A 25,219-nucleotide genomic window follows, 5' to 3' on the forward strand; every position below is an offset into this window, starting at 1 on the left:
GCCGCCAGCTCCTCTGGGTCCGAGATAATCTAAGATGGTCTGATGGAAAGTGGAAAAGTGTTCTGTGGTCTGACGAGTCCACATTTCCAATTGCTTTTTGGAAATATTCCACATTGTGTCATCCGGACCAAAGGGGAAGCGAACCATCCAGACTGTTCTCGACGCAAAGTTGAAAAGCCAGCATCTGTGATGGTATGGGGGTGCATTAGTGCCCAAGGCATGGGTAAGTTACACACCTGTGAATGCACCATTAATGCTGAATGGTCCATACAGGTTTTGGAGCAACATGTGTTGTCATCCAAGTAACGTTATCATGGACGCCCCTGCTTATTTCAGCAAGACAATGCCAAGCCACGTGTTACAACAGCGTGGTTTCGTGATAAAAGAGTGCGGGTACTTTCCTGGCCCACCTGTCTCCCATCGAAAATGTGTGGTGCATTATGAAACGTAAAATACGACAGCGGAGACCCCGGATTGTTGAAAGACGGAAGCGCTACATAAAACAAGAATGGGAAAGAATTCCACTTTCAAAGCTACAACAATTAGTTTCCTCAGTTCCCAAACGTTTATTGAGTGTTGTTAAAAGAAAAAGTGATGTAACACAGTGGTGAACATGCCCTTTCCCAACTACTTTGGCACGTGTTGCAGCCATGAAATTCTAAGTTAATTATTATTTGCCCAAAAAAAAAAAAAAAGTTCATGAGTTTGAACATCAAATATATTGTCTTTGTAGTGCATTCAACTGAATATGGGTTGAAAAGGATTTGCAAGTCATTGTATTCCGTTTATATTTACATCTAACACAACTTCCCAACTCATATGGAAACGGGGTTTGTAAATATTTTCTTTTTTTTCTAATCCCTCAAAATGACAATCAATGGTTATATTTTATATTACATAAGATGTGGAAAGAATTTGAATGGACCTTATTTGTTTGGGGAGAAAAAAATAACAGTTCATTATGTTTTGTACATTAAGTCTTGCCCTGGGCGTAATCTATACTGTAAGTACAAGCAGTCAGCCAGGGTTGGCATGTGACTGCGCTGAATGCCTTTTAATTCAAACGACATCCCAATGCAAGATGCATGAGCAGGTTTGTGCATCTATGATTTTGAAAACTGAAGTGCGATACTGCATAAAAAGAAATATGTTTCTGCACCATGATATGTTCCTTGGTGTAAACTATACCATAAAAACACATGCCGCACATTAAATATTTAAAATATGTGCTCCTATTAATGATTTAGGGCCTTTGGCTTTGGGGGAGAAAAACATATTTTATGGCCATTTTGAAAAGAAAAACATGATGTGAGTGATGGATAGCTACACATAAATAATATATTAAAGTGAATAGGACAAACTATGTGTAAGTCTACTTTCACAATAGTTTATCTTCGGTTGAAAGAAAAATCAAAGTCAATAATTTAATACTTAACAGAATTGTTTAAGTTAGAGTGAGGGACTAGACTATGTTTTGTCGTCATGGAGACCTTGAAGTTTTTAGCGCTTACATAGCGAGTCTACTGACAGATATAAGTTCGAACTATACGCTACTCTGTATTAAAAAAGGGCAACAGCGGAGGATGCACGTGCATGTACGAACCAGTCTGCCCCACATAGAGAAAAAGAAAGAGCTCATTGACCACAAGGTTGGATTAGAATGGCAGACTTGTGCAAAGCAATTTAGGTAAATGTATGCCATATATGGAAAACATCCACTGACGTCACATATTAGGAATAACGTAACAATTTGGGAAAATTCCAAACGGCTCTTTTGGAAGAAAGGCAATTAAAAATACCTCCGCCATGCCTTCATGGTTTGATTTCAAATTTTTGGGACTTATGCAGAAATATTGGTTTTGCAAAATGGTAATGGCAATTATTATTTTGTTGGTAAAATTGGATTTTCAGATTAGGAAAGTAGTCAGAGAGCACATACTTTTTCCTTACCCCATTTCTGACAATTCCTGAAATATGCCCATAACTTTTTAAGCTATCTATGGTGGATAGAAAGAAGTGGAATAAAGCCTCTAGCCAGTCATCGACTGTTTTATCTCTGTGGGTGGAGGCTGGGCTGAAAGCACAAACACACAGAAGTTGAAGCTCGTAACATAAACTTAAGGTAACATAGTAGAAATAATCCTAACCAGCCCCAAATTGTGATCACTTGTTCCTTATCCAATTTTTGGACATTCCCAGAAAGTTTCATGAAGATCCGGCCATACCTTTTTTTGTTGTTGTTATTTTTCTAACTAACTAAACAAACCTGTTATGATCCGATGCCCGGATCATACCATATTGTTGCTTTGTTCCTTTTTATATCACATTTTGTAGTTTGACCTCATTTCCTGTTTTGCTCTGTCACTATAGTTGCATATTGTTTCCACCTGCTACTCTCTGTTTACGCACACCTGCTACAATTGATTACTGCCTTATTTAAGCCTGCCCCTTTTGTTCTTTCGATCTCGGATCCTAATTTGCTTTCACGCAACAGATGACGACTGCTTTCCATTCTTTACTCACTAGCTTTCGCACTACGTTGTATTTTTTCCTAGTTTTCATGCTAGTTGTTTTTGTTTTCGCTTTTTGTGCCTTTGTGCCAAGTATAGTGTTTCTGTTTGTTTCCCTAGCTCCCATGCTAGAGCCATTTGTTTGCCTTTTCTGCTTAGCACCAGTGTTTCTGTTCCTAGCCTGTTTTAGAGTTTAATAAATCTTAATTTCTTACCTTACGCTGTGTTCTCGCCCGACGCATCCCTGTAAGAACAAATCCTCCGGCATCGCTATGTCTCACAAAACCAACTGCGAAAATTAAATGTTTTTGTTTAGCTTAACTTTAGCTTACCAAATAAAAAAAAACAAATGCACACAAAAGTGGCTACAAATGTAATGGAGTACAGTGCAAGCTCAATTTAAGAACTAAATTCGTTCTTGAACAGACTTCGTAAAAGTTGCTATAGTGAAGCAAATTTCTCCAAGAAACAATGAAAATATGAATATTGGGTTGCAGTCTCGACAAAAGTCCCTATTTTAGTGAAGTTTTAAACACTTTGAAAACAATTTAAAGTGCTATATATATAAAAAAACATAGGGAGTTGTTGTATTAACTATCTCTTTATCAACAATACAAAACAACGACAATTTGAACTGTGGCGTTTGCGCTGCTCTGTCAACACGCGCGCACAGTCCCTTTGGTGCCCCCACAAACGATCAGTAATCACACAAATCCTTAACTTTAACAACCATATTGTTACAATCATAAACATTTTAAAAAATAAGATCAGCTTATAGTACATTAACTTTGCCGAATGAGCAGTTCCTGAAAGCGACAGGAGCAGACAGGGGGGGAGAAGGGAGGTACTGTTGGGAGGGGCTGTGTGTATGCTCTTGGAAGAGGCGCCGCTGAATGACGGGTAGTTTTTCTCCTCTGCAGGGAGTACGTCCAGTTTGGCATAATTTTTCAGAAAAGTCTGTTCTCATCACAATTAAAAATGAAGCCGGCTTCCGCAATCTCTTAGACATGGAGACATGGTTTGCGCAAAGAGGCATATTTGGCGCAATCTAAAAGTTCGTAAACCAAAAACTTTGCAAAAAAAGGGGTCGGTAAATGGAGGTTCCACTGTAGCTTCAGATCAGTAAAAAGTTCAACTAAATGTTACTGTTAAAACACAATAAATTATTCACATAAATTCAATGGTGTTCTTGCAGCAAAGGTTTTTGCATAATGCAGTGCCCGAAATAATAAATCAATAAATATCCTAAATCAATGAATATCAAAGGAATAGTTATTTTGTTACTCTGATAAGACATTTTTAAGATATCTAATATTTTAAGTTTTGCTGTTTAGGAGCAATAACATGCAATTATATTAAATAAAATGACAGTGTTGTGTAAGTATAGCAACAAATCATTTTTTGTTACCCTAAGGTACAACAAATGTTCAACAGCTAGAAGGCTACTCGACATTATGTTGGATTCACTTTAATATAATCTAGTGCAATATATTTTTAAAGTGTTTTCCTGTACACACAGTTTGGCAAAAGTAATAAAATATAATTCAGTCTTCTTCCCACCAAATTAAATAAGCATCTGTTCCATCTTCTCTACCACAAATTTCCTTCAGCAAAACACGGTTTCCAATGCAATTTTACTTTTGTCATATTTTATTAATGACAAGTGCACAGAGCCATGGACTGACATTCTGTACGATGAAGCAAACAGTGTCCAAAACAACACATTTCTAGACGACCCAGGAAACGAAACTATTGTTGTCCTCTCAGATACTGTGACAGATGCACAAAGTTTGAATATAATCCAAATAATTATGTTACCAACAGTATTCACAATGCTTCACCTTTTCTACGTTCTGTTGTTACAGCCCTATTCCGAAATGCAATATATAAATTTTTGTCCTCAAAATTCTACAGATAATACTCCGTAATGTCAACGTCAAATGTTTTAGTTGTTTTTTTTTATTGCAAATGTATTAAAAACAAAACAAAAAAATATCATGAACATAAATATTCACAGCCTTTGTTCAATACTTTGTTGGTGCAGCAAATACAGCCTCAAGTCTTTTGAATACGATGCCAAAAGCTTGCAGGGCTCAAATTTAACCCCGGCAACTTCGTCAAAAGCCGCGACGGCCCTCGTCATTCGCCCTAGAAATTGCCCAACATCTGCGGCACGATCATGCCATGACCGCCCTTGATTTGTTAATGGACGAGGGAAGTAGCAATAAACGATATAATGATAATTTGCGATTAAAAATACAGGCGGTAAATAATACTGTGTAATTTTTCAATTACCGAAAAACTGTAATTTATGAATGCATTTTTGGCCACAATAAGTCAGGCACATGCACACTCGCGTCGCTTGGCTTGATAATCATGGCGGACTAAGGACACGGACTTTGCTCGGGAGATTTCAACTTGGAGTAAACGGAGCAAAGCGCTTGATTTAACGCCATTTCCCTCGCTTCCCGCCGTACGTTTAAGAGAGAACTGCTGTCTTTAGATGGAGACAGGTGTGGACAATATTGGAGACATTCACACTATTCCCCACACTAAAAGTATACAGCGAAAGAGAAAACTATTTGATGTTTTGCAGCAGGCGAGGTGTTGTGAACGTTGTCACAACTTGTTTGTAAAGTCTTTACTTTGTTTACTGGGATGTCGACTCCTCCTTTTTTTTAAATGCAAACTGTATCAGTATTCAAATAACATCAATACTCGCAAAAATATTTTGCCATCTCATCAAACTGAACAAGGCTGTGAAGATTGTGTATCCGATGTGAAAGGTGTCACTCCTCTTTATTTTTGTTGGCCAAACTGTTGTACTGAACCAAGAGAAGAACAAAGCGGGTATATTTTGACTTCATCTTTTTTAGCCAGACTGCTATGAGTTGTATTTTAATATCAAAAACTAAACACGAGGTTTTTATACATTACTTATGTTTTTTTAATGTCACAAAGGTATTACTTCAAAAACATTCACGTGACACAGCATTTTGTTAATGTGTTATTGTGTATAGTTAATTTGTATGCGACATATTTCTGCTCAAACTCTTAATGGATCTGTCCCGATATTTCAACTACATGTACATATAAATGTATATAACTTTAAAAAACTTTTTTTTTTAAATATATCCCTCACTCAAAATGTAAAAATAAAGATAAAGGCATCATGGAATAACAAAAAGCTGACAAGTTTATATTAATAGTTAATTAAAACAAACAGTTTTGTGTGTATATATATATATATATATATATATATATATATATATATATATATATATATATATATTTATATATATGTGTTTATATGTGTGTGTATATATATATATATATATATATATATATATATATATGTATATATATATATATATATATATATATATATATATATATATATATATATATATATATAACAGTGGTTCTCAAATGGGGGTACGCGTACCCCTGGGGTTACTTGAAGGTTTGCCAAGGGGTACGTGAAATTTTTAAAATAATATTCTAAAAATAGCAGCAATTCAAAAATCTTTAATAAATATATGTATTGAATAATACTTCAACAACATAAGAATGTAAGTTCATAAACTGTGAAAAGAAATTCAACAATGAAATACTCAGTGTTGACAGCTAGATTTTTTGTGGACATGTTTCATAAATATTGATGTTAAAGATTTCTTTTTTTGTGAAAAAATGGTTAGAATTAAGTCCATGAATCCAGATGGATCTCTATTACAATCCCCAAAGAGGGCTCTTTAAGTTGATGATTACTTCTATGTGTAGAAATCTTTATTTATAATTGAATCACTTGTTTATTTTTCAACAAGTTTTTATTTATTTTTATATATTTTTTCCCAAATAGTTAAAAAAAATACCACTACAAATTAGCAATATTTCGCACTGTTATACAATTTAATAAATCAGAAACTGATGACATAGTGCTGTATTTTACTTCTTCATCTCTTTTTTTTCAACCAAAAATGCTTTGCTCTGATTAGGGGGTACTTGAATTTAAAAAAAATGTCCACAGGGGGTAAATCACTGAAAAAAAGTTGAGAACCACTGACTTAGGCAACACTTGCCTTGATTTTAAAAAGTTAAAATTCGAGGCCTGAGCTTGGCCCGACTATCTTGGGGCCGTTTCTCCCATTCCTCTTTACAGCACCTCTCAAGCTCCATCAGGTTGGACGAGAAGCGTTGGTTTTCATCCAGGCTGTTGCTGCTTTTATCTTTCCCTCTATCCTGAGTAGTGTCCCAGTTCCTGCCACTGAGGACCATCCCCACAGCATGATGCTACCTACCATCACCACGCTTCAATGGAGGAATGGTATTAGCCTGATGATGAGCGGTGCCTGGTTTTCTCCAAACATGACGTCTGGAATTCATGCCGAAGAGTTACATTTTTGTCTCATCAGACCAGAGAATTTGCTTTCTCATGTTCTGAGGGTCTTTCAGGGGCCTTTTGGCAAACATTTTACTAAGAAATGGCCACTTTACCATAAAGGCCTGATTGGTGGATTACTGTTTTTTTCTGGAAGGTTTTCCTCTCTCCACAGAGGAACACTGTAGCTCTGACAGAGTGACCATTAGGTTCTTGGTCACCTCCCTGACTAGACTAAGATGAATTCAGCAATGTACACAGACATCTTGGATGAAAACCAACACTTTCCATTCAACCTAGAGGGGGTGTGGGGGGTGCCCACATTTGAGGTCCTCTCCAAGGTTCTCATAGTCATCATTTTCACTGGCGTCCCACTGGGTGTGAGTTTTCCTTGCCCTTATGTGGGTTCTTCCGAGGATGTCGTAGTCGTAGTGGTTTGTACAGTCCTTTGAGACATTTGTGATTTAGGGCTATATAAATAAACATTGATTGATTGATTGATGGAGCTTGAGAGGTTCTGCAAAGAGGAATGGGCGAAACCGCCCAAAGATAGGTGTGCCAAACTTGTGGTATCACATTCAAAAATACTTGAGGCTTTCATTGCTTCCAAAGCTGCATATGGGGAAGTGCATGCAGAATTTTGAGAGCAAAAATTAATTTATTTAATTTTGGAATAAAGTGGTAACATAACAAATTATGGAAAAGGTGAAGCGCTGTGAATACTTGCCTGTACTGTATATTCGGGGGGAAAAAACTAAACAAAACACTGAATGGCGGGCTGGAGACTGTGATTTCAATGAATCCCTGGGGTTCTTCTCCGTGTGATACAATAAACATGCTTTCACGCACAACCACACACTGCACCTTGTTTCCCATCTGGCAGGAATAAGAAATCACTTTGTTAGCGGGCGGGTAATTCTTGTTTCATAATTGATTCCATCTCTTATCTGTAGTCATCGTGTGACTGCAAATTAGCATCATATATTAGTGATACCAGATGTAAACATGCATTTTCTCGCCCTTCCCTCAACCTTTCTTAGCAGTTACCCCTCACATGCAATTTCTAGTCTTATTCATTTGTCTTGTATTTCAAAGTTAAAGTACCACTGATAGTCACACACGCACACTAGCTGTGGTGAAATTACTCTGCATTTGACCCATTTCCTTTTTCCACCTCCTGAGAGGTGAGGGGAGCAGTGAGCAGCAGCGGTGGCCACATTTGGGAATCATTTTGGTGATTTAACCCCCAATTCCAACCCTTGATGCTGAGTGCCAAGCTGGGAGGTAATGGGTCCCATTTTTATAGTCTTTGGTATGACTCGGCCGGGGTTTGAACTCACAACCCAACGATCTCAGGGCGGACAATCTAATTAAAGTGGGTGCCACCTGTTTAACGGCTCATGCAGGGATGCTGCCATATTGGAAAACCTGGAATTTATTTGTCGGTGCGTCTCACATAGAACACAACAAAGTGCAACTCTAATGCAAATGTGTGCGTGTCGTATTGCGAGTAGAAGTCCCTCGCTCAGATCTCCCGTCCAAAGGCAAAACTTAGTAACTCACTTCTAGCTGATTTTGAGAAAACAAAGGAAAACCAATCTATCTTGATGCTGTCTTACAAAGATCTACAAAGTCATCAAACATATAGATGTTTTCTTGAGCTTTCATTTTCTTGCCGATTGAGCCACGGATTGAATCTGCTCTCATGAACGTGTGCCCTTTCTCCAGATATTTTATCACAATCTCGGGTGGGCCCCATTCTGCGTTTGCACGTTGGGCAAGAGCCGTGTACAGCGTCCAGTTTTTATTTTGACCTCCACAGTTATTTGCCCTAAAGAGTATGCAAGGGGAATAATCAAGAACAATACATTTAACGAAGGTGCTTGCAACGTCCTGGGCCAATCTTCCAAATATCCCCTCGTGCCATAATATCACATAATCAGGTTGACCGTCGGCCCCCATTTGTGCAAATGTCTCATTAAAGACAATAAGGCGACTGACAAAGAAGCTCCGATTGGTCCCTTGAGATACTAGGTTTTTCTGTTGTATCTACGCGGTTATGTGTTAGTTGCTAGGTCCTGCCATGCGCGTAACAGCTTACTTACGGAACAAATTACAATATCGCATACACTAATCATATCACCTAGGAACTCCAAAATTATTATCAGCTCAGTTTTGAGCAAAATTGAGTTACTGGGTTTTGCCTTTGGACGGGAGAGATGCCTGACCAGGGCTCAGAAAATCTGCAGATCAGTCCACTAAGGACTGTTTTCACTGCTGGACTCTAGAGAGAGGTTCCACAGACTCCGCAGCAGAACCTCCAGGTTCTGTAACAGCTTCTTCCCTCAGGCCATAAGACTCTTGAACGCATCATACTAAACCCCTTAATTCCCCCCCAAAATGGATTAACTGGCTGGAATATAAATCCATCCATCCATCCATCCATTTTCTACCGCTTATTCCCTTTCGGGGTCGCGGGGGGCGCTGGCGCCTATCTCAGCTACAATCGGGCGGAAGGCAGGGTACACCCTGGACAAGTCGCCACCTCATCGCAGGGCCAACACAGATAGACAGACAACATTCACACTCACATTCACACACTAGGGCCAATTTAGTGTTGCCAATCAACCTATCCCCAGGTGCATGTCTTTGGAAGTGGGAGGAAGCCGGAGTACCCGGAGGGAACCCACGCATTCACGGGGAGAACATGCAAACTCCACACAGAAAGATCCCGAGCCTGGATTTGAACCCAGGACTGCAGGAACTTCGTATTGTGAGGCAGACGCACTAACCCCTCTGCCACCGTGAAGCCCATGTTCTCCTCGTAAATGTGTGGCTTCCCTTCGGGTACTCCGGCTTCCTCCCACTTCCAAAGACATGCACTTGGGGATAGGTTGATTGGCAATACTAAATTGGCCCTAGTGTGTGAATGTGATTGTGAATGTTGTTTGTCTATCTGTGTTGGCCCTGTGATGAGGTGGCGACTTGTCCAGGGTGTACTCCGCCTTCCGCCCGATTGTAGCTGAGATAGGCACCAGGGCCCCCAAAGGGAATAAGTGGTAGAAAGAGGATGGATTTATGGACAGCCCAATCACTTGAACCAGCATGCATGTATATAAAACGGCTTTTTTTAAATAAGATGGGTTTTAAGCCTTTTTTAAAAACATCCACGGTCTGAGGTGCCCTCAGGTGGTCAGGGAGAGCATTCCACAGACTGGGAGCAGCGCAGCAGGAAGCCCGGTCTCCCATAGTTTGTAGCTTTGTCCTTGGAGGTTGGAGGAGGTTAGCCTGTTTGGAGCGGAGGTGTCATGTGGAGGATTTGGGGGTGAGCAGTTCTTTGAAGTAGACGGGGGCATTTCCATGGAGGCACTGGTGAGTTAGTCAGGAGATTTTGAATTCTATCCTGAGTGGAACAGGAAGCCAGTGAAGGGATTACCCTTAATCTCACCCTAAGAATCTCAGAGATTTGTTGATTTTATTGATTTGCTGGAGTGCTAAGCAGGCATTTTTGGTCAGTGCATGACTTTTTTGATTGATTGATTGATTGATACTTTTATTAGTAGATTGCACAGTTCAGTACATATTCCGTACAATTGACCACTTGATGGTAACACCCGAATAAGTTTTTCCACTTGTTTAAATCGGGGTCCACGTTAATCAATTCATGGTAAACTGCAAGCTAATTGATGCTAACATGCTATTTAGGCTAGCTGTATGTACATATCGTATCATTATGCCTCGTTTGTAGTTATATTTGAGCTCGTTTAATTTCCTTTACTTATGACCTCTGTGTATTTAATTAATATTTGCATATTTCATGACACATTATCTGTATGTAATATTGACTGTATTTCTCATAGTTGTTTGTGTGTCATGTTGTTCCAGACCACAGCAAACATCACCTAGCTTGCAAAGACTAATACATCCATTAGAAGAAGACAGCCTGCCGTTTCCTTAAACCTGGACACACACATCTATACCCTTGGCCATTCTGAGCCAGTCATTTCCAGAAGTTATTGCAAAAATGTGTAAAATAAAACTTAAAATACAACATTGTCTGTCAAGGAAGACATGCGTCAGCCTTTGATAGTAGGCTAATAGAGACACATGCATCATTTCTGGCCTTCATTATAACACTTATATAAGGCATTTAATTTTTTGTGGCTCCAGACAGATTTTTTTTTCTTGTATTTTGGGTCCAATATGACTCTTTCAACTTTTTGGGTTGCCGACCCCTGCTTTAGGTGCTTTACACTTTATTGTTCTTAGCATCAGTGGTGAAGGTGTCAAGCACAGATCACGTCACCCTTGTTTTACCGAGTTTTAGGAGTTATTTAGAAAAGACAAAAAAGGCTGTTGGAGCTACTGAGAAAGAAGGGAAAAATAATCAATGAGAACACAGCTGTAAATTTCAGCAATAGGAGGAACCCAGGCCTGAAAGTGGCGGTCTTAACAAGTCTGAGAGGGTGAATAAGCGTCTTTAAAACTGTCACAAATCTCTGGGTAAATGTACGTCTACGGAGGTGACGATAAACTAGTGTGACCGCACACAAAGTATGTATCCTTTTGTTTCCAGGATCTGTCTCCGGACTTATCGCATCAGAAAGTTTTTTTTGTGTACTATAGACATGTTGTTTTTTTTAAATATTGTTTTTCCTTTGAATTCAGAGATTATACAGTAACTTGTCTGTTAGTGAGGGCAATTATACATAAAACATTTAAACAGATAATCACAAAAAATAAAGTATGAGCCAAAGATGAACACACATAGAACATGTTTTCTCATAAAATGACTAAAGTTAAAAAAATGTTCCAGTCAAATAATGTTGATTTTCTTTCCTTAAAAAAATTAATTAGATAATCAGTTAGGCTACATTCACACTAGGGTTGTACGGTATACCGGTGTTGGTATAGTACCACGATACTAATGAATCATATTCGGTACTATACCGCCTCTAAAAAGTATGATCCTGTAACTACTTGGTATCGGATTGATACCTAAATGCGTGGTATCATCCAAAACTAATGTAAAGTATCCAAACAACAGAAGAATAAGTGATTATTACAATTTAACAGATAAAACATGTAGATCAGGGGTGCCCATTACGTCGATCGCGATCGACTGGTCGATCTCGGAGGGTGTGTCAGTCGATCTCAAGCCAAGCATTATCAATCAATCAATGTTTACTTATATAGCCCTAAATCACTAGTGTCTCAAAGGGCTGCACAAACCACCACGACATCCTCGGTAGGCCCACATAAGGGCAAGGAAAACTCACACCCAGTGGGACATCGGTGACAATAATGACTATGAGAACCTTGGAGAGGAGGAAAGCAATGGATGTCGAGCGGGTCTAACATGATACTGTGAAAGTTCAATCCACAATGGATCCAACACAGTTGCGAGAGTCCAGTCCAAAGCGGATCCAACACAGCAGCGAGAGTCCCATTCACAGCGGAGCCAGCAGGAAACCATCCCAAGCGGAGGCGGATCAGCAGCGCAGAGATGTCCCCAGCCGATACACAGGCAAGCAGTACATGGCCACCGGATCGGACCGGACCCCCTCCACAGGGGAGAGTGGGACTTAGAAGAAAAAGAAAAGAAACGGCAGATCAACTGGTCTAAAAAGGGAGTCTATTTAAAGGCTAGAGTATACAAATGAGTTTTAAGGTGAGACTTAAATGCTTCTATTGAGGTAGCATCTCGAACTGTTACCGGGAGGGCATTCCAGAGTACTGGAGCCCGAACGGAAAACGCTCTATAGCCCGCAAACGTTAGAGTTGTATTATTAAATAGAGTTCGGTGTCTAGCAGGACCGATAATCAGCATTTCCGTTTTTTTGGCGTTGAGTTGCAAAAAGTTAGCGGACATCCATTGTTTAATTTCATTAAGACACGCCTCCAGCTGACTACAATCCGGCGTGTTGGTCAGCTTTAGGGGCATGTAGAGTTGGGTGTCATCAGCATAACAGTAAAAGCTAACACCGTATTTGCGTATGACGTCACCCAGCGGCAGCATGTAGATGCTGAAGAGTGCAGGGCCAAGGACCGAACCCTGGGGAACTCCACACGTTACCTTAACGTAGTCCGAGGTCACATTGTTATGGGAGACACACTGCATCCTATCAGTAAGATAAGAGTTAAACCAAGACAGGGCTAAGTCTGACATACCAATTCGTGTTTTGATACGTTCTAATAAAATATTATGATCGACGGTATCGAAAGCAGCGCTAAGATCGAGGAGCAGCAACATAGATGACGCATCAGAATCCATCGTTAGCAATAGATCATTAGTCATTTTTGCGAGGGCTGTCTCCGTGGAGTGATTTGCCCTGCAACCGGATTGAAAGGTTTCACATAGATTGTTAGACGCTAAGTGTTCATTTAACTGCTCCGCAACAATTTTTTCAAGGAAAAAATTAAAAAATAGACAAAAAATGAGCAATCATCAATCATACCAAGACTTCACTTTCGTCAGTTGTTTGACATTCTCTGCACCCGAGGATCTTGTGAGATGACGCTGGCTGCTGCAAGCTCATATTTAAGAAAAAAATCACTAACAGGGCGGACGCAGAGAAACACATTTTATTTCTAGAGACTCCGTACCTACTGTCAAAACTCTAAAGACCGACTGCACAGTTCCTGTCTTCACCATAAAAGACCTGTTTCATCCTGCCTGTGCTAACAAAATAAGAGTCTCAGAAAGCTAGCGTGCACAAGCTAGCAAGCTACGGCGTTTGATGCCAATGTATTTCTCCCCCGCCCTCAACGACCGCTTTCTCACTTGCTTGCCCACCCGCACAGTCACTGAAGTCACTCACCTGCTGCCAGACATTAAAGGGCCACACACATATGCTACTCTCATAACAAAGTGTTTAAAAACGAGTATGCAAGTTGGACAAATGAGATGCCAAATCCAACCACTTTCATGTGGTATTGGACAGAAAGGAGGACTTTTTTTTTCCTCCATTTGAAAATGCGGACGTTATCAACACCACTGTCTAATTCCAATCAATGCAAGTCATCAGAATCAAATACACCAACTTATATTCTTGTCTTCATGAAAGAAAGGAATCTATGTGTGTTAAACATGCTTGTATTATCATTAAACACCATTAACTTGTTAACAAAAATGTCTATTTCATAAATAAATAAATATAAATTATAAATAGGAATGAGGTAGATCTCCTCGACTTGGTGAATTGAAAAGTAGCTCGCCTGCAGAAAAAGTGTGAGTGCCCCTGATGTAGATTAACAAAAAAATGTCTACCCCTTGTCCTTAATATTTTGAAAAAAATATATAAAGATAAATGGCACAATATTTTACTGCATACGGCAGCCGATTAAATTAGGAGTCTCTGTTTACTTACTAATAATATAAAAGTTGTCTAGTATGTTCACTAATTTATTTAAGGACAAAACTGCAATAATACACATATTTTTAAGGTACCCCAAGATGTTTTGTTAAAATTACGCCAAAAATAAGCCCATTTTTTCTAGTCCCCTTTATCTAGAAAAGTATCTAAATACATTTTGGTACCGGTACCAAAATATTGGTATCAGGACAACACTAATTCACACTGCACTGTATGATGTACAATTACATTTTTTTGGTAAAATCCAAACTTTGAATTTGGTTTTTCACATTATAAAAACTACTTCTGTCTTTGGGAACACTTAAATAGGTATGTGTAGGTATCTAATTCTGTACTTGTATAAGAGCCCACTGATTCAGTCGGTACTGTTGAGTACTGATTCACGTAAACTCACATCATATTTTGATACTTTTGTTGTACATTACGGATCAAGCACTTGGCGGGTAAACAGGCATATGCTTCCCGGTAATGTTGCAATGTTTCATGCCAACAAGGCAAGTATGCCTGATAGAAAGCGCTCAAATGTAAGGCTCCACTAGAACTGGGTGATTTAAAGATATAAATATATATCACAGTGGAAGAGGGGTTAGTGCGTCTGCCTCACAATACGAAGGTCCTGCAGTCCTGGGTTCAAATCCAGGCTCGGGATCTTTCTGTGTGGAGTTTGCATGTTCTCCCCGTGAATGCGTGGGTTCCCTCCGGGTACTCCGGCTTCCTCCCACTTCCAAAGACATGCACCTGGGGATAGGTTGATTGGCAACACTAAATTGGCCCTAGTGTGTGAATGTGAGTGTGAATGTTGTCTGTCTATCTGTGTTGGCCCTGCGATGAGGTGGCGACTTGTCCAGGGTGTACCCCGCCTTCCGCCCGATTGTAGCTGAGATAGGCGCCAGCACCCCCCGCGACCCCAAAAGGGAATAAGCGGTAGAAAATGGATGGATGGAATATATATCACGAGTGACACGTAATCAATATCAATAAAAAATGTGTTCGAAATAAAACGTACCGTGTTTTTGCAATCCATACTAGAAATGGATCAATCCAAAGGCTCGCCAAACGGTGTGTTCATATCTGTAAAGTTAAATCAGTTTTCTGTTTGTACCAAATATTTTTTACACACCTAATTAACACTCTTTAGTGTTAAATGCAATTATTGCTGCCTGACAAGTGTTTTAAATGCCACACCAAAAATGTCAAATTGTATGGCTTTAAGAGCATTCAACTTGACAGGTTCCAGTAGGGTTGTCCCGATACCAATATTTTGGTACCGGTACCAAAATGTATTTCGATACGTTTTCTAAATAAAAGGGACCACAAAAAATGGTATTATTGGCCTTATTTTACCAAAAAGTCTGACGGTACATTAAACATATGTTTCTTATTGCAATTTTACCCTTAAATAAAATAGTGAACATACATTACAACTTTTCTTTTATTAGTAAATAAACAAACAAAGGCTCCTAATTTAGCTGCTGAGGTATGCAGTAACATATTGTGTCATTTATCATTCTATTATTTTGTCAAAATTATTAAGGACAAGTGGTAAAAAATTAATTACTAATCTACTTGTTCATTTACTGTTCATCTGCTTCCGTTCTATTTTAACATGTTCTATCTACACTTCTGTTAAAACGTAATAATCCCTTATTCTTCTGTTGTGTGGATGCTTTTGATCCGATTCCAAGTAGTTACAGATCATACAATGATCATAATTTAAGTACTCATGTGTGCAGGGACGTATATCCTGACGTATAAACATAATTTTTTTTTTTTAAATGAAAAACGGTTTTGTGATGCTAAAAATATCAGTGTAATCATAGTAGTATAGACTAGATACGCTCCTGTACTTGGCATCATTACAGTGGTAGTCAGGTGTAGATCCACTCATGGCGTTTGTTTACATTGTGACCCGGGTCAGCTACGGTGTGTAGTGAAGCATGTTTAGCTATTCCTCGTCCTGCAGGGATGATACGTGTAAGAAACGTACTTTGTTTGTCGCCATGGAGACGAGGATTAGTGATTTAGAAGTAACTAAAACACTGCAGACTGGGGCTGGACGTTAGCCGCTAGCTAGATAGCCATGTCTTAAAGCATCTCTTCCTTAGGGCGTTTCAGTGTTATAACTTCACCTTTATCGTTAGTTTTTAAGCCAAAATGCGTCCGTTCTCCCTTTTCTGTCTACACACTGTGTCTGCTTGTAAGTACTCCGTGACTGTGCGTTGCCGAACATGCTCCTCTGCTTGTAAAACCAGCAATATAATGACGTGTAGACCAGTGGTTCTCAAACTTTTTTCAGTGATGTACCCCCTGTGAAAATTTTTTTAAATTCAAGTACCCCCTAATCAGAGCAAAGCGTTTTTGGTTGAAAAAAAAAGAGATAAAGAAGTAAAATACAGCACTATGTCATCAGTTTCTGATTTATTAAATTGTATAACAGTAGTGGTCTTTCTTGAACTATTTGGAAAAAAAGATGTAAAAATAACTAAAAACTTGTTGAAAAATGAACAAGTGATTCAATTATAAATAAAGATATCTACACATAGAAGTAATCCTCAACTTAAAGTGCCCTCTTTGGGGATTGTAATAAAGATCCATCTGGATTCATCAACTTAATTCTAAACATTTCTTCAAAAAAAAAAAAAAAAAATCTTTAGCATCAATAGTTATGGAACATGTCCACAAAAAAATCTAGCTGTCAACACTGAATATTGCATTGTTGCATTTCTTTTCACAATTTATGAACTTACATTCATATTTTGTTGAAGTTGTATTCAATAAATATTTTATAAAGGATTTTTGAACTGTTGCTATTTGTAGAGTATTTAAAAAAATATCACGTACCCCTTGGCATACCTTCAAGTACCCCCAGGGGTACGCGTACCCCCATTTGAGAACCACTGGTGAAGACGATACGCCGTCATGCCTGTTAGAAAAAAAAGGGGGGAATAGATACTTTTTAGTGGCGGTATAGTACCGAATATGATTCATTAGTATCGCAGTATTATACTAGTACCGGTATACCGTACAACCCTAGGTTCCGGTGACTTTTACTGATCGTCTTGGCTTGTGTGTCAAGTAATAGATTACATTATAAGCACGCAGTGCAAGTGAGGACCAGAAAGTACGACTTCAAAACACAGTCCTTAGGCACAAACAATGAAGCATGATGCATTGTGAGACAATGAAACTTTTCTTGCAGGTAAAAAAACAAAACGCCGTGGTTCTGTCCTACAGCAGCTGTGTGATGTCATCAACTGCCAAGCACACTACAGTCCATTCTTCACACTGCAGGGGTTCTCCTCAGAGCCTCTGTTTTCCCTCCATAACAGCTTGGTTCTCACGAGGACACGGGCCTTTCCCCTCCTCTGTGAGATTAATATCACAAAATAATCGCAGCGTGCACAAACCCATTTGAGAGGGAATAGGGATATTTGGATTCCCTCTATGGCAGAGGTGTCAAACTCAAATACAGAGTGGGCCAAAATTTTAAACGGAACAAAGCCACGGGCCAAGGTTGAACAAATTAACCTTTTAATAGGGAACCAAAAAAGTTTTGCATTGAATATTGAACAAGCAAGGCTTATATAACTTTATAGTGACATGCAAAATCCAGTTCCAAACAATAATAATAATAATTTAAAAAATATCAATGGCATATCAAATAACATTTAAATAAAAATGTTATGCCTTTTTTTCTATTTGCAATCTTCTGAGATAAATAGCAAATGTTTTTCTACAGGCTAGTAATCAATTTGAAAATAAAATAACAATAATGAATGAAGCAAACATTCAAACCTTGAAGTAGCAAGAGAAAATGCATGAATAAAACGTTAATTATTGGTCAGTTTGCTGGAAGTTTCCCGGAAGAGTTAGTGCTGCAAAGGGTTCTGGGTATTTGTTCTGTTGTGTTACGGTGCAGATGTTCACCCGAAATGTTTGTCATTCTTGTTTGGTGTGGGTTCACAGTGTGGCGCATATTTGTAACAGTGCTAAAGTTGTTTATACGGCCACCCTCAGTGTGACCTGTATGGCTGTTGACCAAGTATGCCTTGCATTCACTTGTGCGTGTGTGTGTGTGTGTGTAAAAGCCACAAATATTATGTGACACGCTGTAAGTATGGAGGAAAAGGGGACGTGACGACAGGTTGTAGAGAACGCTAAAGGCAGTGCCTTAAATGCACGCCCCCAATATACTTGTCCAGGTGGAAATCGGTAGAAATTCGGGAGAATGGTTGCCCCGGGAGATTTTCGGGAGGGGCACTGAACTTCGGGAGTCTACCAGGAAAATTAGGAGGGTTGGCAAGTATGAGTATTAGCGGTGAATGCGGTGTTATAGCGGCACCGACACTGTATAACACCGGCAGGCCAGCTCTAATGCTAAATTGATATTGCCTCAAGGGCCAAATTAAAATACATGGCGGGCCAGATTTGGCCCGCGGGCCAGAGTTTGACACCCATGATCTATGGGCTTCACGGTGGGAGAGGGGTTAGTGTGTCTGCCTCACAATACGAAGGTCCCGAGTAGTCCTGGGTTCAATCCCGGGCTCGGGATCTTTCTGTGTGGAGTTTGCATGTTCTCACCGTGAATGCGTGGGTTCCCTCCGGGTTCTCCGGCTTCCTCCCACTTCCAAAGACATGCACCTGGGAATAGGTTGATTGGCAACACAAGAAATTGTCCCTAGTGTGTGAATGTGAGTGTGAATGTTGTCTGTCTAACTGTGTTGGCCCTGCGATGAGTTGGCGACTTGTCCAGGGTGTAAAATGCCTTCCGCCCGATTGTAGCTGAGATAGGCACCAGCGACCCCAAAGGGAATAAACGGTAGAAAATGGATGAATGGATGGATTCCCTCTATCGCAGTGGTTCCTCAATGGGGGTACGCGTACCCGTGCAGGGTATCCGCGGATCCTAAAAAAGTCTTAAATTCATGTGTCTAAAATTAAGGCCTTAAAACGTATTAAATATATTAGAAATTCCTAAGATGGTCTTAAATTCAGTACTCAATGGTCTTAAATTGTCGGGCCAGTTTTTTTTTTTTTTTTTCGGGGCACGTCTTTGAGTAAAAGGGAGTGATTTCAGTGTAAGTCGCGTGCAGACTCCTTCCTTTCTTCCTCGCGTCGTCCCGCCTTTCAGTCAGCATGGGGAAATGCAAGTTTTGCGAGCGTTGGCTGGAGGACAGCCGGATTAAAAGATGGCTTAAGCCTGTTGCCAATCCCGAGGAGGCCAGGTGCATACTTTGTAAGAAGGATCTCAAACTTGGCACCATGGGAATTAGAGCGGTCGAATCGCACATGCAGTGCGCGGCAGAGAGCCAAAAACAAACACCGGGCATCTTTCAGTTCTGCGTGGGTCCAGCGCCAACGCACCCCCAGCTAGCAACAACTGCCGCTAGCAGCACTGACCTGACACTTTTCTTCGGCAGGACAGCAACATTAAAATCCGAGGTGTTATGGATCTTGCACACTGTGGTGAAACATCAATCCTGCACCTCAAATGACGGGATTGGCGATCTTTTTCGTGTTATGTTTCCTGATTCTCAGGTTGCTAATACGTTTTCCTGCGGAAAGGATAAAACAGCATATATTACGAGACACGGATTAGCACCTCACATCCAAAACCTGCTCTTCGACCAAGTCAACGGGTCTCGGTATGTGTTAATGAAATGTAATTTATTTTTACCCTCACCTCGGTTATTATGTTTTTACTGGCGTTGTTGTTGGTTTGTTTCTTACGGATGTCAAAGTTTTTGGATCTCTCAAGATTTTTGATAAGCTCTTTGGCAGAGTGGTGCTTATCAGTTTGTTTATTAATAAACATACAAAAACTAAACTTGACTGATTGTCATTGAGGTTGTAGTACAGTGGGATCCCCAACCATCGCTTATATTTATAGGTTTTTTTATTATTTTTTTTCGGTCTTAAATTTCATTCAAGGTGGCATTAGAAAGGTCTTAAAAAGTCTTAAATTTGACTTGCTGAAACCTGCAGATACCCTGCCCTGGGGGTACTTGAAGGTATGCCAAGGGGTACGTGAGATTTTTTTTTTCAATATTCTAAAAAATAGCAACAAATCAAAAATCCTTCAAAAATATATTTATTGAATAATACTTCAACAAAATACGAATGTAAGTTCATAAACTGTGAAAAGAAATGCAACAATGCAATATTCAGTGTTGACACCTCGATTGCTTGTGGACATGTTCCATAAACATTGATGTCAAAGATGTATTTTTTTGTGAAGAAATGTTTAGAATGAAGTTGATGAATCCAGATGGATCTCTATTACAATCCCCAAAGAGGGCACTTTAAGTTGATGTGTTGAAATCTTTATTTATAATTGAATCACTTGTTTATTTTTGAACAAGTTTTTAGATATTGTTATATCTTTTTTTCCAAATAGTTCAAGAAAGACCACTACAAATGAGCAATATTTGCACTGTTATACAATTTAATAAATCAGAAACTGATGACATAGTGCTGTATTTTACTTCTTTATCTCTTTTTTTCAACCAAAAATGCTTTGCTCTGATTAGGGGGTACTTGATTTAAAAAGATGTTCACAGGTGGTACATCACTGAAAAAAGGTTGAGAACCACTGCTTTATCAGATAACATTTACAGGTGCACATTTTTTTTTTTTTAGGGCCATGTTGTGAAGGGTTTTTCAGGGAGCGCGTAACTGGTGGCGCAGGCAATTACGCTTCATTCCATTCCACAATTAGCGTGCTCATCCATGTCACGCCACCAACAGCTGGGGAGAATGACTCAGGCTATGGAAGCAGAGCAGGTGGGAGGAGACTCGATAACCCCAATGCATGACAGGGACTGTACAAAAAAACTGCATTTTCCTGTGGCGCTGTAGCCCAAATCAACCAGACAATTTCCCACCACTGAATGTAATGTCAGAGCTGGGACAGCGGCTGGATTTGAGGGGTTTTCCACAATGCTGACCTGTTGTGTTACAAGTAATAGCAGCCACCAGTGGTTTATTTTCTTTCTTGAAAACGATCCCCATTAGCTATTTCCATGGCAGTCAGCTGGTCTTACTGGGGTCCACACAAAACATTACATTGTATAAAACTGTTTAAAACATTGCAAAACACATTTAAAAAATTAATATAAATCAACGAAAATATTTTACATGAGTTCAGAATATAAGGCATCACCATCAATATAGAGTCAGTATAGTTTTCATACACTTGTAAAGCACTTAATGTCATGGCTGTCTTGAGTTTGCAATAATTTCTACAACTCTTAATTCTTTGTGATAGAGTGATTGGAGCACATACTTGTCACAAAAAACATTCATGAAGTTTGGTTCTTTTATGAATTTATTATGTTTCCACTGAAAATGTGACCAAATCTGCTGGGTCAAAAGTATACATACAGCAATGTTAATATGTGCTTACATGTCCCTTAGCAAGTTTCACTGCAATAAGGCGCTTTTGGTAGTCTTCACAAGATTCTGGTTAATTTTTGATCACTCCTCCAGACAGAATTGGTGCAGTTCAGCTAAATGTGTTGGTTTTCTGACATTGACTTGTTTCTTCAGCATTGTACACACGTTTAAGTTAGGACTTTGGAAATGGCCATACTAAAATCTTAATTCTAGCCTGATTTTGCCATTCCTTGAGGACTTTTGACGTGTGTTTGGGGTCATTGTCCTGTTAAAACACCCAACTGTGCCCAAGACCCAACCTCCGGGCTGATGATTAAAGGCCTCACCTTTTCTCCTCCAAACATAGTGCTGGCTATTGTGGCCAAACAGCTCGATTTTTGTTTCATCTGACCACAGAACTTTCCTCCAGAAGGTGTTATATTTGTCCATGTGATGTCAGATGAAACAAAAATTTAGTTGTTTGTCCACAATACCCAGCAATATGTTTGGAGGAGAAAAGGTGAGGCTTTTAATCCCAGGAACACCATCCTACCGTCAAGCATGGTGTTGGTAGTATCATGCTCTGGGGCTGTTTTGCTGCCAATGGAACTGGTGCTTTACAGACAGTAAAGGGTACAAAAAGGGGGATTACCTCCAAATTCTTCAGGACAACCTAAAGTCATCAGCCCTGAGATTAGGTCTTGGGCGCAGTTGGGTGTTCCAACATGATAATGACCCCAAACACACATGAAAAGTGGTAAAGGAATGGATAAATCAGGCTAGAATTAAAGTTTTAGAATGGCCTTCCCAAAGTCCTGACTTAAACGTGTGGACAATGCTGAAGAAACAAGTCCCTGTCTGAAAACCAACACATTTAGCTGAACTCCACCAATTCTGTCAAGAGGAGTGGTCAAAAATTCAGCCAGAAGCTTGTGGATGGCTACCAAAAGCGCTTTATTGCAGTGAAACTTGCCAAGGGACATGTAACCAAATATTAACATTGCTGTATGTATACTTTTGACCCAGCAGATTTGGTCACATTTTCAGTAGACCCATAATAAATTCAAAAAAGAACCAAACTTCATGAATGTTTTTTGTGACCAAGTATGTGCTCCAATCACTCTATCACAAAAAATTAAGAGTTGTAGAAATTATTGGAAACTGAAGACAGCCATGACATTATGTTCTTCACAAGTGTATGTGAACGTTTGATCGCGACTGTATGTTTAAAATAAAAGAGAGGAGGCTACGTCGGATAGTCGAACCTCGGATTCAGGAGGAGCAGTGTGGTTTTTGTCCTGGTTGTGGAACCGTGGACCAACTCTATCCTCTCGGCAGGGTCCTTTACGGTGCCTGGGAGTTTGCCCAACCAGTCTACATGTTTTTTGTGGACTTGGAGAAGGCATTCGACCGTGTCCCTCAGTAAGTCCTGTGGATAGCGCTCAAAGAGTATGATTGTGGCGGTCCGCTCCCTCTATGTTCAGTGTCAGAGCTTGGTCCGCATTGCCGGCAGTAATTTGGACCCGTTTCCAGTGAGTGTCGGATTTCGCCAAGGCTGCTCTTTGTCACCGGTTCTGTTCATAACTTTTATGGACAGAATTTCTAGTCAGGACGTTGAGGGTATCTGGTTTGGCGGCTGCAGAATTAAATCTCTGCTATTTGTGGACAATGTGGCCCTGCTGGCTTCATCTGGCCAGGATTTTCAGCTCTCACTGGACCGGTTCGCAGCTTAGTGTAAAGCGACTGGGATGAAAATCAGCACCTACAGGTCCATGTCCATGGTTCTCGCCCGGAAAAGGGTGGAGTAGCTTCTGCGTGTTGGGGAGGAGACCCTGCCCCAAGGGCAGGAGTTCAAGTACCTCGGGGTCTTGTTCACAAGTGAGGGAAGAGTGGATAGTGATATCGAAAGGCGGGTCGGTGCAGCGTCTGCAGTGATGCGGACCCAGTATCGGTCCGTCGTGGTGAAGGAGGTAAGCCGAAAGGCAAAGCTCCCAATTTACCGGTCAATCTACGTTCCCACCCTCACCTATGGTCATGAGCTGGGGGTATTGACTGAAAGAAAAAAAAATCATGGATACAAGCGTCCAAAATGAGGTGGCGGGGCTCTCCCTTAGGGATAATGAGATAGATGAGAAGCTCTGTCATTCGGGAGGAGCTAAGAGTAAAGTCGCTGCTCCTCCACATCGAGAAAATGAACGCGGGTACAAAATAACACATTAAATAACACATTTATTTAGTTTAATGCCAATCCCTCAACTGTGGACATTTCCATACCAGTAAATACCTTTGCACTCGTTCTCTAAAGATTTATCCCGGGCGCGGCACTGCTGCTGCCCACTGCTCCCCTCACTACCCAGGGTGTGATCAAGGGGATGGGTCAAATGCAGAGGACAAATTTCACCACACATAGTGTGTGTGTGACTATCATTGGTACTTTAACTTTATTTAACTACTATTAGACCAGTGGTTCTTAACCTTGTTGGAGGTACTGAACCCCAACAATTTCATTTACACATTTACCGAACCTTTCTTTAGTGAAAAATAAATGGTAAATGGGTTATATTTGTATAGCGCTTTCCTACCTTCAGGGTACTCAAAGCGCTTCGACACTATTTCCACATTCACCCATTCACACACACATTCACATACTGATGGCGGGAGCTGCCATGCAAGGCGCTAACCACGAGCCATCAGGAGCAAGGGTGAAGTGTCTTGCTCAAGGACACAGCGAACATGACAAGGTTGGTAGAAGGTGGGGATCGAACCAGGAACCCTCAGGTCGCTGGCACGGCCGCTCTCCCAACTGCACCGCCCCAAAATATTGTTGTTTGTTTAAATTCAAGAAAGAGTTGTGGGTCTTTTTACTGGTGCACAAAATGAACCGTGCATGAACATCACCTTGTTCAAAGGACAAAACCAACACAGTGCATGAACTCACAACAAATTACACACCTGCCCATCAGATGGAAAATTAGAGGGAACATTGTTTGGGGGGTATCCATGATACGGCAATAGGGAAAAGTTTTTTTTTACACGATGAGTCGGGTGTGTCTTGACCTCCGCGGCGGAGGCTCCGCCGAACCCCTAGGGTTCGATCGAACCCAGGTTAGGAACCACTGCATTAGACAAATTTCAAGTGGCATATTATTCAAATAAGCAATGGCTGTATAACTTACTGTCTTTGAACTAGGTATGACAACATGACCGTTTACAGCATATCTTGTATAGTAATTATGTGCATCAATAGGCGATGTGTTCAAACAAAATTCACAGCATATTGGGACTGGAGGAACGACCTGCCTTTGTGTCACGTACGGCTGCTACAGCAAAAGACCTCTCCCGGGTTTTAACAATAAATTGAACGTTGAGAAAAGATTCAGTCTTTCAGATATTTGTTGGTAACGCTGACATGTTTAAATTTAAAAGATAAACTAAATATGAATTTTTTTGCATGAAACTATCTGTGAGCAGGATGTTGTATGAACACACTTTGGTGTAAGTTACACAAATTCTATTTATATTTGTAGCAATCAAAGTCATCCACCTCTTCATTTTCACATATCCATGCAGGCACTATCTTT

At 40.1% G+C, this 25,219-nt stretch overlaps 1 protein-coding gene and 1 long non-coding RNA gene across 4 annotated transcripts in view; one reads left to right on the top strand and one right to left on the bottom strand.

The window, feature by feature from the left end:
* LOC133550034 (uncharacterized protein C14orf132) overlaps positions 1–25,219 on the top strand; it is a 115,107-nt gene that overhangs the window by 63,734 nt on the left and 26,154 nt on the right.
* The window catches only part of LOC133550035 (uncharacterized), a 262,035-nt gene that overhangs the window by 33,105 nt on the left and 203,711 nt on the right, over positions 1–25,219 (bottom strand). For all 3 annotated transcript variants that reach the window (XR_009806222.1, XR_009806223.1, XR_009806224.1), the window contains one exon: positions 17,106–17,187. This is a non-coding gene — a long non-coding RNA (uncharacterized LOC133550035). The remainder of the gene's footprint in view (positions 1–17,105; positions 17,188–25,219) is intronic.

This window comes from Nerophis ophidion, linkage group LG03 (genome assembly GCF_033978795.1).
Source record: "Nerophis ophidion isolate RoL-2023_Sa linkage group LG03, RoL_Noph_v1.0, whole genome shotgun sequence".
NCBI classification, from domain to species: Eukaryota; Metazoa; Chordata; class Actinopteri; order Syngnathiformes; family Syngnathidae; genus Nerophis; species Nerophis ophidion.